The sequence below is a fragment of the Amblyomma americanum genome, chromosome 1 (genome assembly GCF_052857255.1).
Source record: "Amblyomma americanum isolate KBUSLIRL-KWMA chromosome 1, ASM5285725v1, whole genome shotgun sequence".
NCBI classification, from domain to species: Eukaryota; Metazoa; Arthropoda; class Arachnida; order Ixodida; family Ixodidae; genus Amblyomma; species Amblyomma americanum.
In genome coordinates, this window is record NC_135497.1 from 78,241,496 (window position 1) to 78,254,785 (window position 13,290).

At 51.3% G+C, this 13,290-nt stretch overlaps 1 protein-coding gene across 1 annotated transcript in view; it reads right to left on the reverse strand.

Moving 5' to 3' along the window:
• The window catches only part of LOC144113091 (kalirin-like), a gene marked incomplete in the record, with an annotated part of 253,434 nt that overhangs the window by 143,181 nt on the left and 96,963 nt on the right, over positions 1–13,290 (reverse strand).

Here is a 13,290-nt window from a genome sequence, read left to right on the forward strand (position 1 = left end):
CGGCGCTTCCGACGGCGAAAGGAGGCGGCGAGGCCACGGGGCCCAGCAAGCCGCGAAAAGACGGGCAATGCTATCAGTTTGCATTGTTCGCGCATGCTCGCTTACAGCACGTCTCGAACCAGGCGTTATAGCTAGATGCCGCGCGGGTAGCCTGGAGCGGCTCGGAGAGCATTTCGTGCGTTTCCGACAAGCGTTTTGCTCTCTGTACAACCCCGAGGAAAAGCTGCAGAGAAGCCACAAAGCCAGCCAAAGTAATTCGGGGGACACGACACTCCCCGTGTACGGAAAAGCAGCAGTTTAAGAACAAAACGTTTAAGGAGTGCGCGATTTGAGCGTCATAACCGACAAATCATACATGCACAAATAAACAGCCAGTCATCGGCCCATTCAGCTCCTCTTCCAATGCATTTCTCCAGAGCGAGCTCTTGAAAAAGGCAATTCGGGGCGGCCAGCGCGCCTTTGCCGACAGGCCTATGTGCATATATATCACGCAATTGAGCTCACTGCTTCCTTCACGCGAAAGCACTGCGTTCTTGCGGCGGCACGCCTAACAGCGAAACAAGGTCGCGTGCGTAGCGCGTTCCGAGGCTGTCGCCGAACTTCACTCGCGTAAGGCACGTGGGCCCCGAAGCTATACACCCGGACTTTGAGAGGGGCCGCGGAGGAGGACTCCAGATTAAGTTCAGGCGACCTGGGGTCCCTTAAAACGTGTCACGAGTCTGTGGTGGGAACGAAAAGATCGTGCTTCATATTGCCTCATACTGCGGCGCTAGAATATCGAAGAAACGAGGATTTGTCGTTTTAAGCTGGCATCAAAAAAACGCATAAAACAAACCGAAGTGCCATCTTGCGGTGAAAGCACGCCACTATCGGTGTAGCGCGTCACGTGACATCTCGGTAAAATATCCCTGATTCGCTTCATGTAGTGTTTTTTTTTTCTTTCAGGAGTGCCGGCCCCTCGTAATTTATTAGGTTTAAGCTCTCTCCAGTGCCCCTGTTCGATGAAATCCAACACCGAAGATGAGCTTTTAGCTTTCGTCACTACATAAGCCACTGTGTTTTTCATTTCATGGATAAAGCGGCAACCACAGCCCACTAAAACTTTCGTTGACGAGGCGTATGACACTGTGCCGTAACAGTTTTGGGTGTGGAAAATGAAATGGATGATACTCTATATTAAAAATGACGAATTACTGCCAAGGGGGCGAGACCCGTCTTTGGTGCATCACTTCTGCCAACGTGCAATCGCCGTCGCTTTCGCTCATCATGGTTTCCAGCATCGGACTACATAAATGCTTGAATCACAGCAGCGGGAAAAACTTTTTCAACTTCGAATGCAATTCTCTTAGCAAAAAATGCATATTTTGTCGCTGGACATGCGTCAACAAAGCAACGAAATGCCGAACTGTCGGAATTTGCTAAAAAAAAATGATAGAGTTGTCGTCGGTGTCCCTTTAAGGCTGATAAACGGGCAAGTAGGTGAAGGTTCATTATTAACAGTTAGCAAGAAGGGCAGACTTGGCATGTACAAACGAAAAGGAACGGGACAAACGCTGAACCTTCACCAACTTGTCCAATTATGAGTGCTAATTCTAGTTATTTCAAGTGCTATACCTTTTCTACGGTGCTAGTCCCCCAAGCAGCACAGGTAATCGACTCAATATTGCAAATGAATGGTGTCACCTTTGTACGACTGGCTTTTGCCAATACGCTTCCAATACTGGGCTGATCACCTATGCTGCTTATTTTTAATGTCGCATCTTCCCTTCTCGCGATGTTGTTAAGAGAGAGATTTAGCATAGCTGGCCGCACCTTGGCGCCGTCTGGCATACTCGAGGAGACCTGCGAACGCGCAGTGGCTCCCCGCGGGAACGGATCGCGCTATGCTAAATCTCTCTTAACAGAGAACAAGGGTCGACTGCCGTCCGACTACTTCCCGCTCGTCGACGGGGAACCGACACTGCAGTCGGCGCAGAGTGCCGAGGGCAAAGACAGCGCAGAAACCGAGTTCGCAGATAATAATTAGCCGCCGGAGATCGGAGCAACCGCGCCTCTGGCAACTGAGCCACGGTGGCGGGTCACCGCACACGCCGCGCTGCGGATAAAACGCGATATTACCGAGTTTCAGAATACGGTGACCCTAGGGATGGGGGAATAGCGGGGAGCTAGTGAGCTTGCGCAGAACGCACGACACCAACCGACAGGTTCACCCAATTCTAAAGCTCCCTATTTCCTCACCGTCAGCGCTATACTCGTTTAGCGAGTGTCGATTAGCAACGTTCTCGCTGGTTTTTTCAGCGTGGCAGACTCTACAACACATTGCGAATGTTCCGTCGTGCTCCATAAAAACTTTCATCCATGCAGAAAAATACAGACATCAAGAGCTTCAGTGTTTACAACACCCTGGTGCTCGGCCAGAACTCGTCCTCAACGATAAAGGAAGAATATATTATATATATTGCTCGCGTTACGCAGACACTATTCATCAAGGAACCCTCAGCAACCGCTGAGCCATTAGGCCGTGTACCATTTAAACCTCGGCGACTTCCGGATGCGGGGAAACTAATAAACGCTTCAGTATGTCAGCATTAAAAAACGCGACCAGTACGCATTAGGGCAGCTTAGCATACCTCGCGTTCCGTTACGCGCTGCCACGGACGACACGCTCCCATGAAGCACCATCGGCCTCGCCGCCGTCGCGGTGGCTGCGCAGCTGGCGTCTCGCCGAGGCGGACCGCGGAAGCACGTCGCGGAACGCTTTTTTACGCGAAGACGCCCGACTCGCACGCGGTGCACCGCTAACTGCGCGGGCCACTACCCGGGCCACATGGTTTAGTGCCGGCAGCGTTACACGTTCCGAAAAGGAAAACTTGGTTTTGAACGAGGAGTTTACATATGCTCCCCTTGCCATATGCAAGAAAAGTCAGGATGATGAAGCAAGGGGAGTCTTTCGTAGCATGGAAATGCGGTCCAATTCAACTGCTCGCTATTTCCGAGGGACCGGCCTCCGACTACTCCGAGCGGCTTGAGGCAATTCCACTTCGGAGCAGGAGTGGCCAGAAGCAGTCGCGGGAACTGGCTCTCCTATTCCCCTAATCGATAGAGAAACCCTATCGATTAGGGGGATAGGGGAACAGCTGGGAGCCAGTGCGCGTAAGCGGGACAATAACGCCCCTCGGGTTATTGTTCTGCGCATGCGCCCTAGCACACCGCTATTCTATCCCCAGAACGGTCCCCTTAAGTCCTTGGAGGACAAAAAGCTGGGCGAGTTGGTTAGAATTGATGCTGCAACAGCGTGAAGGAGGGAGACAAAGAATGAGGCAAGAAAAACCTCGTTCTTGGTCTCCCTCCTTCGCGCTGTTGCAGTATAGACGTCTCTATTAGAGAGCTTTAGAATAAGGGGACCCTATCTCCCTAACCTAACCGATAGGGTCCCCCTATTTTAAAACTCGCTTTTGGCAGTAGCTTTGACAGCCGCGGTCGCGGCTTTTGGTATCGCGCGTACCGCCGCTGCGACCAGTGAGCATGCGCTCGCTGGTCCCGACGCGGCAGGTATGTGCCTACAGCTGGCCGACACCTGGAGCCCTTCGGCAATCTGGGCCTGCGCAAGGGCGGCACACGGTAGTGGTACGCGCTATGCTAAAAAACTATTGGGAGTGATTATAATTGCAAGTTCCCGAAATTCTGACACTGCAGCCCGCCGACATTCCGAGGCAAACTTAAAGGGCTATACGGAGCGGCGCTCCGAACCCGCGAAGGAGCAAGATATCCGTCATGGTCCAGTCAGAACTCAAGATCCGAGCCCAACCGCTCATTGAAACACGATCTTCGGTTTTGCGGAACAAGAAAACTAGCTTCGGATCACTGATCGGAATAGGCCGTAACGGACAACCTTCGGAGACACACTTTTTTCTTCTAGTGCGCTAGCACTTATAGCTACGATTCGCAACATTTAGCCTTTGCGTGTCTGAAGCCTGTTTTGTGGCAGGTAAGCAACCTGCCCCACCGCGTCAGGCGGTAGCTCAATGAATCGTGAGAGGGAAGAGCCACCTGGATCGCAACCCAAGTCCCACCGACGGCAGCACCTGCCATAGAAGGGCAGTGGCGCATCGCTTGACCGCTGCACCATTACGCCGGCAGTGGTGATGATTATGGATTTTTATGGCGCAAGGGCGTCTACGGCCAAAGAGCGCCATGGCACAAGATATTTTCTATTTCTCAAGGTGGGGTCAAGGACCCATTTCCCCCCAAATAAGCCGAGCACCAGACCAGGGGAAAGCTTGTACCCACTGTATCACCGGTGGGTACCCGGCGGCCCTGGGGATCGAACCCCGCACCTCCCGCATGCGAGGCGGATGCTCAACCACTCGGCCACCGCTGCGGTTCCGGGAGTGGTAGGAAGACTCCCAGAGATCTATGAATGTAGATAATGACCAGTGCCGCGTACATGGGCATTCACCCACTATCGCTGTCCGAACAGCTGCCATCTGTGAACACTGGATCTAGAGACCGGAACCGAAGTGAAAACCGAAATGGTAGCGCACCTAATTAGCGTTTGGCCTAACTACGCTAATCGACGATCATTTTTTTTTCTTTGCGAGCAAAATATTCAAAGCCACTTGCGCTCACAGTAGCACTCATTGCGATTGTTTTCGGTGCTTAAACAGCGGCACGACCATACAACTGCCACATTTTCTGCCTCTTTTCCTGTTACTACCAAGCGCGAACAAGGTGGAACGTATGAGCGCACGATGATGCGCTAACACACCGCGCCAACACCAACAGCAGCTCAGCCGCATGCAGAATGTACCGCGGAGAGGCTACAGCCTTACTTAAACGGGACGCAGGAACACAGAGCTGAAGACAACACAGGCGCCGAACTGCTACTAAGACTGCACAGCACGTGTCGAGAAATACTGAAGGACAACGCGAAGAGAGAGAGATAAACCACAAATGCATTTTTTCTTTTTAGAGACAGAACAGTGACACCAGGTGCTCAAAGCACCGCCATTAAAGACCCCCTCATCAACGCAATATGAACAGAAAAATACTCTTTCGTGGTCGAGAGTAGACGTAAGCATAAAGTGCACTGCAATGCCGGCACAGCATTTCTAGAGACTGAATCTTGTTGCAAGGTCTCGTCCCGGCCAAACATAACCTGATCCGCAGCGCCGCTCGTGCGGCAGAGGGAAACGCCCAGGACTACCGCCATCCGCCGCCCCCACTGTTTACAACGGGTTCCGCGCCGATGGATGGCTACACACGAGAGCAGAGAAGCTAGCAGTAAGATGGAATTTGAGGAGCGATTGAGAGAAATGGGGGGAAAAGCAGTGGGCAAGTTAAGTGTTCAGTTACTGGTACATCAGGAACGTCGACACAAAATGGAGACAGCGAACTAGAAAACTGAGAAGCAAATATCTGGACAGCAGTAGGGGGGCAAATAAGCAATTATCGGTTAAGGAAAAGGTTAAAGAAACAGAGAGAGCTCTGTGAAAAAACCGGGATGCTGAAGAAATCGGCATTGGGAACATACAGGATTTTTAAGCAGGAAATTGCCGCAGAAAATATCTATGATAATTGTAGGGGAAGCTCTTTGTTGTTCGAGGCCAGGACTGGAGTTTTGCGGACTAAGACATATCGAGTAAGATACCACGAGATAGACACGTTGTGCGTTGCGTGCGGAGAGGAGGAGGAAACGGCTGAACACTTGATACTTTTCTGTAAAGGGCTTCACCCTACAGTGGAAAGCAGCGGGGCTGATTTATCCAAGGCATTGGGGTTTAAGGATAGTGAAGGGAAAGTATATTTTAAGCGGGTAGAAGTAACCAGGCGAAGGTTATCTGATTGGTGGCTAAAATCAAGACAAGAGTAAAATTTCCCGAGTCATGGCCAGGTGGCTTGAGCCACCGCACGATTCAAAGGGTTCACATCCATTCAGAGCAGTCGCCGCGGGCACCCGGATTACGGAACAGGCGCACGAAGAGTGCGCGTGCGCCGCTCGGGCTGCACGATAATGTGTACGCTTCTCCACGCCGCACGCTAATCCGGCGGCAGCGCAGCACACAGGCACCAGGGGACCGACTGAAAGTTGCGCCAAAGTTCGGTTCCGTATTATTCCGTTGGGGCTCCAAGGTCACCCGCGCCGGGCCGAAGACAAGAGCTAAAAGCATTTCATGCTTAATACGTTAAAGCGCTCTGGCAAAAGGACGGCGCAGCACACTGCGAGGCCATGCAGCCCGGGGTAGCAAAAACCGCGCTCTCCCGCGCCAATTGCCTCCCTCTCTTGCGTGCAGAAAGGCGCCGAGCCCACAGCGGCCGGCTGTAAGTCCAACGGTACACGCGAGGATACCTGCATCCGCGAGGGCGGGCTAATCGATAGAGTGCCGTGAAAACAGAAGGAAAGGAAGGGGGGACACAACACGTCGTTCCCCGAACGCGTGCCGTCGCCTTGTCCCGCACGACGACGTAAGAGCCACGCAGAGGGCCCCGACGCACGCCCACGCGCGCAAAAATGAGCCCGGGCACAACACTCGGCGGCAAACAAACCGCGCCACAAGGTAGCGAAGCGCTCGCCGCCCCAAGGACGCCGCTCTTCCCTCTGCGGGTATCTGCGCGCGCGCGTCTTCGGCCGGCAGCGGGGGATAAACGGATTATCCCCGCGGAGAGGCGCGCGCCGCCGCGCATTAGGCGCCGCTCAAAAATCCCACCGCGGTGGGGCTTCTCTCTCACCACGCGCGCGCCACACGCGGCCACTTCCCACGGTCGTCGCCGTGCATACACCGCGCCTCGCTCTTCGCCCCAACACCTGCGGCGAGCTATACTTAGCCGGCAGCGCATTAAACTGCTGCACCAACTGCCGCGCTGAGTAGCCCCTCCCACCCGCTAAGAAGAATCGATCGCCGTCGGCACGATGGCAAACACACTGCCCTATACCGCTGCGATTTTTCGACTCTCGCTGGGATGAAACCTCTCAAGGCGCACTCGGCCACACACACTCGCCTTTGAGCTGCCTCAAAGTAACTCTGCGCGCTGTACCTGCTCCAATTACGTACAGCCGGGGCGGGAGTATAAATACCGCGAAATCCAATTTCTCTCTTCCATCGCTTGCGTCCCGCACTTCGGCTTTCCCTTCAAGGGTGTTTCGCTAAAGGCATTACAGCAAATTCATTGCCTGACCGCGTTACGTATCGCGCCGACAAGATCACTGCCTAAAAGTTGGAATAAAATATACAAAATAACACCCCCCCGCCCCCTCCCATTTAGCACACAACCTCAATAAATGGGATGATCCCTCCAGTGAAGTTGTAAACACCAAAGATCACCGCGTTTTTTGAGACCAAATAGGTAGCCACGCATGTTTGCGATTTGTTAGCCGTAATTGCATTCGGTTTGATCATTACTTTGCTTTATGCAACCCAATTCTTTCTCCAATGCCTGGCGAATCAGCCAAAACAACAAAAAGAAAATCTTGGCTTACTGCACAAGCAAAGCATAGGGTCAGCAAGGCCTAAAAAAAAGTTGGCCTGGATCGATAGGAAACCGCGAGGCCACTCCATCTGAAAACGGAGCTTTTACAAGCCAGAAAGTTTAGAAAACAAAACAACAGGTGTCGCCATCAACGGCCGCTGCTTCGCAGGTAAAATAGTAAGGTAGACGAGTCGGCACAAATTTCTTTCAGCGCATCCGAGAGGATACACCACAGCGCCATTCACTTCGAAACGGTGGAAACCCGTACTTTTCAGAAAAGCAAGGACGTCACGAGTCAAATCGGCTGGCGGAAAGATTTTAAAATTGAATTTTCTCGTCGATAAAGGAGCTTTTTTACTTCCGGACAAACGTTAACATGACCAGAAAGGGCCGGATAATCGATTCTTGCTGAAAAAAAAGATAATTGCATGGACACTTCTTCAGTGTCCCTCCAAGAGTGGCGTCTTCCGAGGAGAGCACACCAACTCGCTCAATCACCGCATTGTGTTGCCATGAACACTTGATCCAAATAGCACACTTGTACACGTGCCACAGAACCCACAATCACGCGCAAACGTTGGCGAGCCCTTTCCGGCGACTTTTTCACGCTCGCACCCTCCTTTGTTGCACTAAATCAGATAGCCTGCGGATGCCAGATCAGAGATGGTTATTGGTTAGATTCTTTCAGCTACCATGGCCACGGCCAATAAGCTGAGTAGCTCCGGCGGGTCAGGAAGCTGGGACCCAGGAGGTGGGGCCGGCGGAGGAACGCCGAACTTTCAGCGTGAAGTGACGAGAGGAGAATGAAAGGCGCGAAGACACTGCTATTCAAATTTTGTCTACAGATAACTCAGCTACTACAAGGCGCATCAAAAAATTCTTGCTGAAGGATGGCCGTGAAGCAGCGCCCTTTAACATCAAAGGCATACAGCAACATTATAAGAGCCCATTTAACCGCGACTATATACCTTTTTTTAATATCGAAGCTTATAATTTCCTACAATACATTATTTAATTAGCCATATTCCACTGCAAAGGAAAAAAAAGTATAGAAGGGCAAGGAACATCATGTAACCCATCTGTCATCAGGAAATGGCCCTAATAGACCGTTTCTTCCAAGCTGTGCGGTTAGTGGCATCGTTCTCATCAAAGATAGTCCAACGATGCCACACTGGGACAGAGGCACTTGTGAGAACAGTCACGTAAAATTAAAGCGGAACAAGGCTGGCGCCCAGAACACGAGAAATCAGGAATCTGGCGCAGGCGCAGTGCATATATTGAAGCCCATGAAAGTTCGCGCGTCACTGCACTTGCACGTCAGAACCGCGTTCCGTTTACGTCAAACGACACTTGCACTGGACAGCCACGCTACGCTGCTGCGAATTCGCACGGAGCCATCATTTTGTCGGAGAGGCAGCAATCTCTAAAAAAGAGCAGCTTATCGCATCGCGGCCCTCTTTCCCCATACTAACAGTCGACGTGCGATGAGAGATTCAACAATACCCCACCAATCACCCATGGCGCCACCATCGCCACCGATGGCTGCAGGTTCGAAAGCAATGGGATCACAAACTTAATGTTAGAAACTTTGTTTATTAGGGTTTAAGGTCCCAAAGCGGCTCCGGCTACGAGGGACGCAGTAGTGGAGGGCTCCAGAAATTTCTACCACCTGGGATTCTCTGACGTGCACTGACATCGCACAGTACACGACGGGCCTCTAGCATTTCGCCTCCATCAAAATTCGACCGCCGCGGCCGGGATCGGACCGGCGTCTTTCGGGTCAGCAGCCGAGCGCCATAACCACTGAGTCACCGCGGCGGAGAAATGATGCTAGAAAGTATAAAATCAGAAAGTTTATTTAGGACAAAAATTTTACAGGCTTGTGAAATTTACACCGTTTAGTTTGAACAAGCTGTAAGTGCACTTCTACACTCCTGCGAGGAAGGGGGGAGGGGGTCTTGGTTTTTTTTTTTTTTTTACAATGGGCCGTTCGGTGTCAAGACCGAGCAAAATTACCGTACTGCCGATTATAAGTCGACCCCCAAACTCTCGGCAACCCCAGGCAAAAAAAGTTTGACACCGAATATAAGTCGTCACTATCCTTCACCCTACACTTTTAGTCGCATATTTCACGCTCCGCGTCGCCGTGTACTTCAGGTAACCTCCGGCGCCGGAATCTGAAACTACCGAACCGCTGGCTATTGTCTGCGGCTAGTCAGCCGGCCCGCACACGACGGTGCCGTTTCATCGCCAATCTATATTGGTCTCTGACTGCTGGCTTTGAGTTTTTTTTTTTGCTTTGAGCTGCGAATTCTTGTCCAAATTCCTGCGCATTCACATTTGTTTTTTAAGCAGATTCGATTTCGCACCGCGTCTGACAACTACCGTATTTACTCGAGTAATTTGCGCGCCCTTAACTTTTTACCCAGATTAAAAAAAAAGCTTTCATTCGCACATTTGGCGCTCTCTGCTGCGCCAGACCACCACCAGCATGTACGCAGGTGGGCGCAAAACAAGCCTGGGGAGATTGGAGCGGCCGCGCGCGGTTTCGAAAGGTGGAGCGGCGAGGGCACGAATTATGCGCCGTTTTCTACCCGGCTCGCTCGCGCTGGTGGTCGCTTTCCCGGACGAACAGTTGCACACGCGCCCGAATCCGAAACTACTTAACCGTTTGCTGTTCGGTTTTCCGCCAGTCAGCCGGGCCGCGCGCGCAGACGCCGTTTTATCGGCCGTTATCCCTTGCCTCCCACCGTCGGCTTCGAGATTGTATCGTGCGTTTATTGCTTTGCGCTCGCACGCCCCGTCATGCCATCCCGCGGGAAACTAAATAACGTAGCGCGCGACCAGAGGGGGTACGCGTCTTATATTTGGAGTCAATTTTTTTTTTCCGGCTTGCGAGGGGTGCGAGATGGGGGCGGGGGGAGAGGTCTACGTATAGGCGGCAATATATAGCCAACATTGCGCGTTATGACCTTTGTAGTTTTTAGGACGTGTTCAGGAAATTTTCGCGCAATTTGAAGAAAAAACGTAATTTAAAGAAAAAGTGCGCAAATTATGCGAGTAAATACGGTATTACCTAATTATGCGTAAACGGGGCATGGTATTATCCGCGGTTCGGTCAAAACTACATTTCAGCCCGCAAGTAGGTCAACTTCATAAGTCCGCGTATAGGTCGACTCCGAATATAAGTCGGTCCCCACCTTTGGGAGATTTTTCGAAAAAAAAAAAAACGTTGACTTACAATCGGCAACATACGGCAGCCGCTGACGTGACCGCAAGGTATTATAACCTGCGATAACAGTGAATATTCGTAATTCTATGGTGCCTCCACCTGCACGCCAACAAAACGGCGGAATCGATAATGAGGCAGCCAACACGATACTTCTTGTTGGCGCCACCTGACAACGTCTCCGCAACCTGCCCCTAGTTCGCGGTTTGCTTTGGAAATGAACGGGCGGTTCACTCGAGTACATTGCCCCCCCCCGATCTGTGTTCGAAATGGTCACATAGCCCACCCAGCATTACAAATTCCGCACTTCAGAAAAAGAAGGAAAAAAGGCACGCAATTTGCGAAGCTGTCAGCACTTCGCGCAGTAGTGTGCAGAGCGGACATGGTGGACGCCATACTGTAAGACTAGCGTGTTCTGACCAGACTGCGCAAATTCCTTCTAGCATTCCTGTTGGCTAGCGGTGAGTGACGGCTGGTTTCCGCGCTTGACGCCGTCTCTCCCGACAAAGTGAGACGCGGCGGCGGATTTCGCTCGCCCTAGATGCCGAATGCCCAGTGCGAACATATATTTAACTCTAGCAACACCGGGGTTCCGCGCTGTGAAATGTTGTTCCGACCACGTTATCTTGTGTTTCCACAGAACAGGTCACCTTCACAGAATTGACAATCGGTTGGAGATCACACACTGCCCAAGTGTCATTCTGCGGCGTGCACCTGCCAGCCCAGCGCGTCCAAGTACGTGCCAGCGCTTCTCGAAGGCCGGTACCTCGAGAGAGTTCCGCGTCGCACCGCGGACTCGGCACACATGACCCGATGGCCTTACAGCCGCGCGCGTATCAGCAGCACTCTGCTGGCCGATGAGTCGATACATTATCGCTTCAAAAACCTTGGAAAGGCAAGCGTTACACGGGCATCAACACTAAAACAAGCTCGACCAACCAGAACGAAGAAGAACCACACTGCCGCTTATTTTCAGAGAAAAATCTAAAACACCTCTGTGCTCTGCGAACAAATGCTGCGCTGTCGTCGCACTGAGGTGAAGAGAGGGCGCGAGCCTAAGTTTTAGCACTCTGTATAGCATTCGTTCCGTTACATTTCATTAGGCCAGCGGTTCTCGCTGACAACATTAATTTGTGTGAAGACATTTACGTTAACTCTGCAGCTCTGTCAGCAGTATGCAAGCAAGTTATACGAGTTTACGTTAAGTTTAGGCCTACTTGCTCGCGAGCAAATACTACATGCGCCTGATTACCACAGAATAGCGCAGCCCAAGATTTTGAGGCCGCCAAAGCTACAGCTGCTCAAGGGACAGTCCGCGTGGTGTTTCCTTCCTGACGAGCAAATAATACGAAAGTACAATGAGCTGTGACCACAGGGAACGGGGCAAGCAACACTTATACTCGGTTCCGAATTAATGGTACATACACTGTCAACGCACAGCTTTTCTTTTCTTTTATTGCTTACTGCCACAGCAACACTTCATCACGGTTTCGGCTGCGCGGCATCCACACAATACCCACGTACTCAATTCTTAAGTGAACCACGTTGGACAGTTGTGCTTCCTGCGCACGTATAAATGAAAACTAAGGTCATCCTACACTTAAAGCACTATAGACACCTAATTTTAGTTGCGTGTTTTCTTCTTTCAAATGATGCGTTAGACATTATAATCCATGGATCACCTCGCGGTATTCGCCTACGACCGCTAAGCAATTTGTAATTGACTTTCTTCTTGATGCTGTTTCAGCCTCGGTTTCATCGACCGAACGATGGCTGTGACGCGTATATATAGTTTCCACTTAGGTGACGTGAGGCACGAAAAAACTTGCGTATAAACGGTGATACATAGTTTTAATTCCCTACAATACTTAAACCAGCCTTCTTCTATAGCCGGAATGACAGCAAACAACGTATCAGCAGCTATATTCCCGTTTTTGTTTTCGTATCTCACGTTACCTATAGGTCAAGAAGAAATTTACTGAACTATTCAGGTGGTCGTAGACGAATACTACGCGGTGATCCATGTGTTCTAACGCATCATTCGGAAGGAGGAAACAGGCAAGCAAAAATTTGGTGTCTATAGTCCTTTGAGCTCCCTTCACTTCACCTTTGCCGGCACACAAAGATGAAGACTGGGACCGCACCGCACGTCCAAAAGATATCGGTACGCTTCATGAAGTACAGTGTTAAGTTGTCAATAGTGCCCAATACTCTGACCACAGAGTCCAGTGCTCTCGGAGAGGTATGCAAACAAATATTTCTTCTGCACTCAAAACGTGCGAAAAAAACAAACAGAAATACTCATCACATATTACGAAAACAAAGAAAGACTAATGCTCCGCGGACAAATAGATGATATCTCGTTGGACTTGTTGTTCTCCAGGGATAGCAGTAATGCAACCCTTGCACGCATGCTCCCACTCTGGGGCCTAGCCGCACGGTATCGTCAGTGTCCAGCAGGTGGACGCGGTGGCTCGGTTACGACGTAACACGAGGCCGTTTAAACCGCGCAAGGTTCGTCCACACAGCTGTCGCCGTAAAAGAAGCAAACAGTCGTGCCTGGGCGACGACTTCAGCCGAGAAACGCTGCGAGG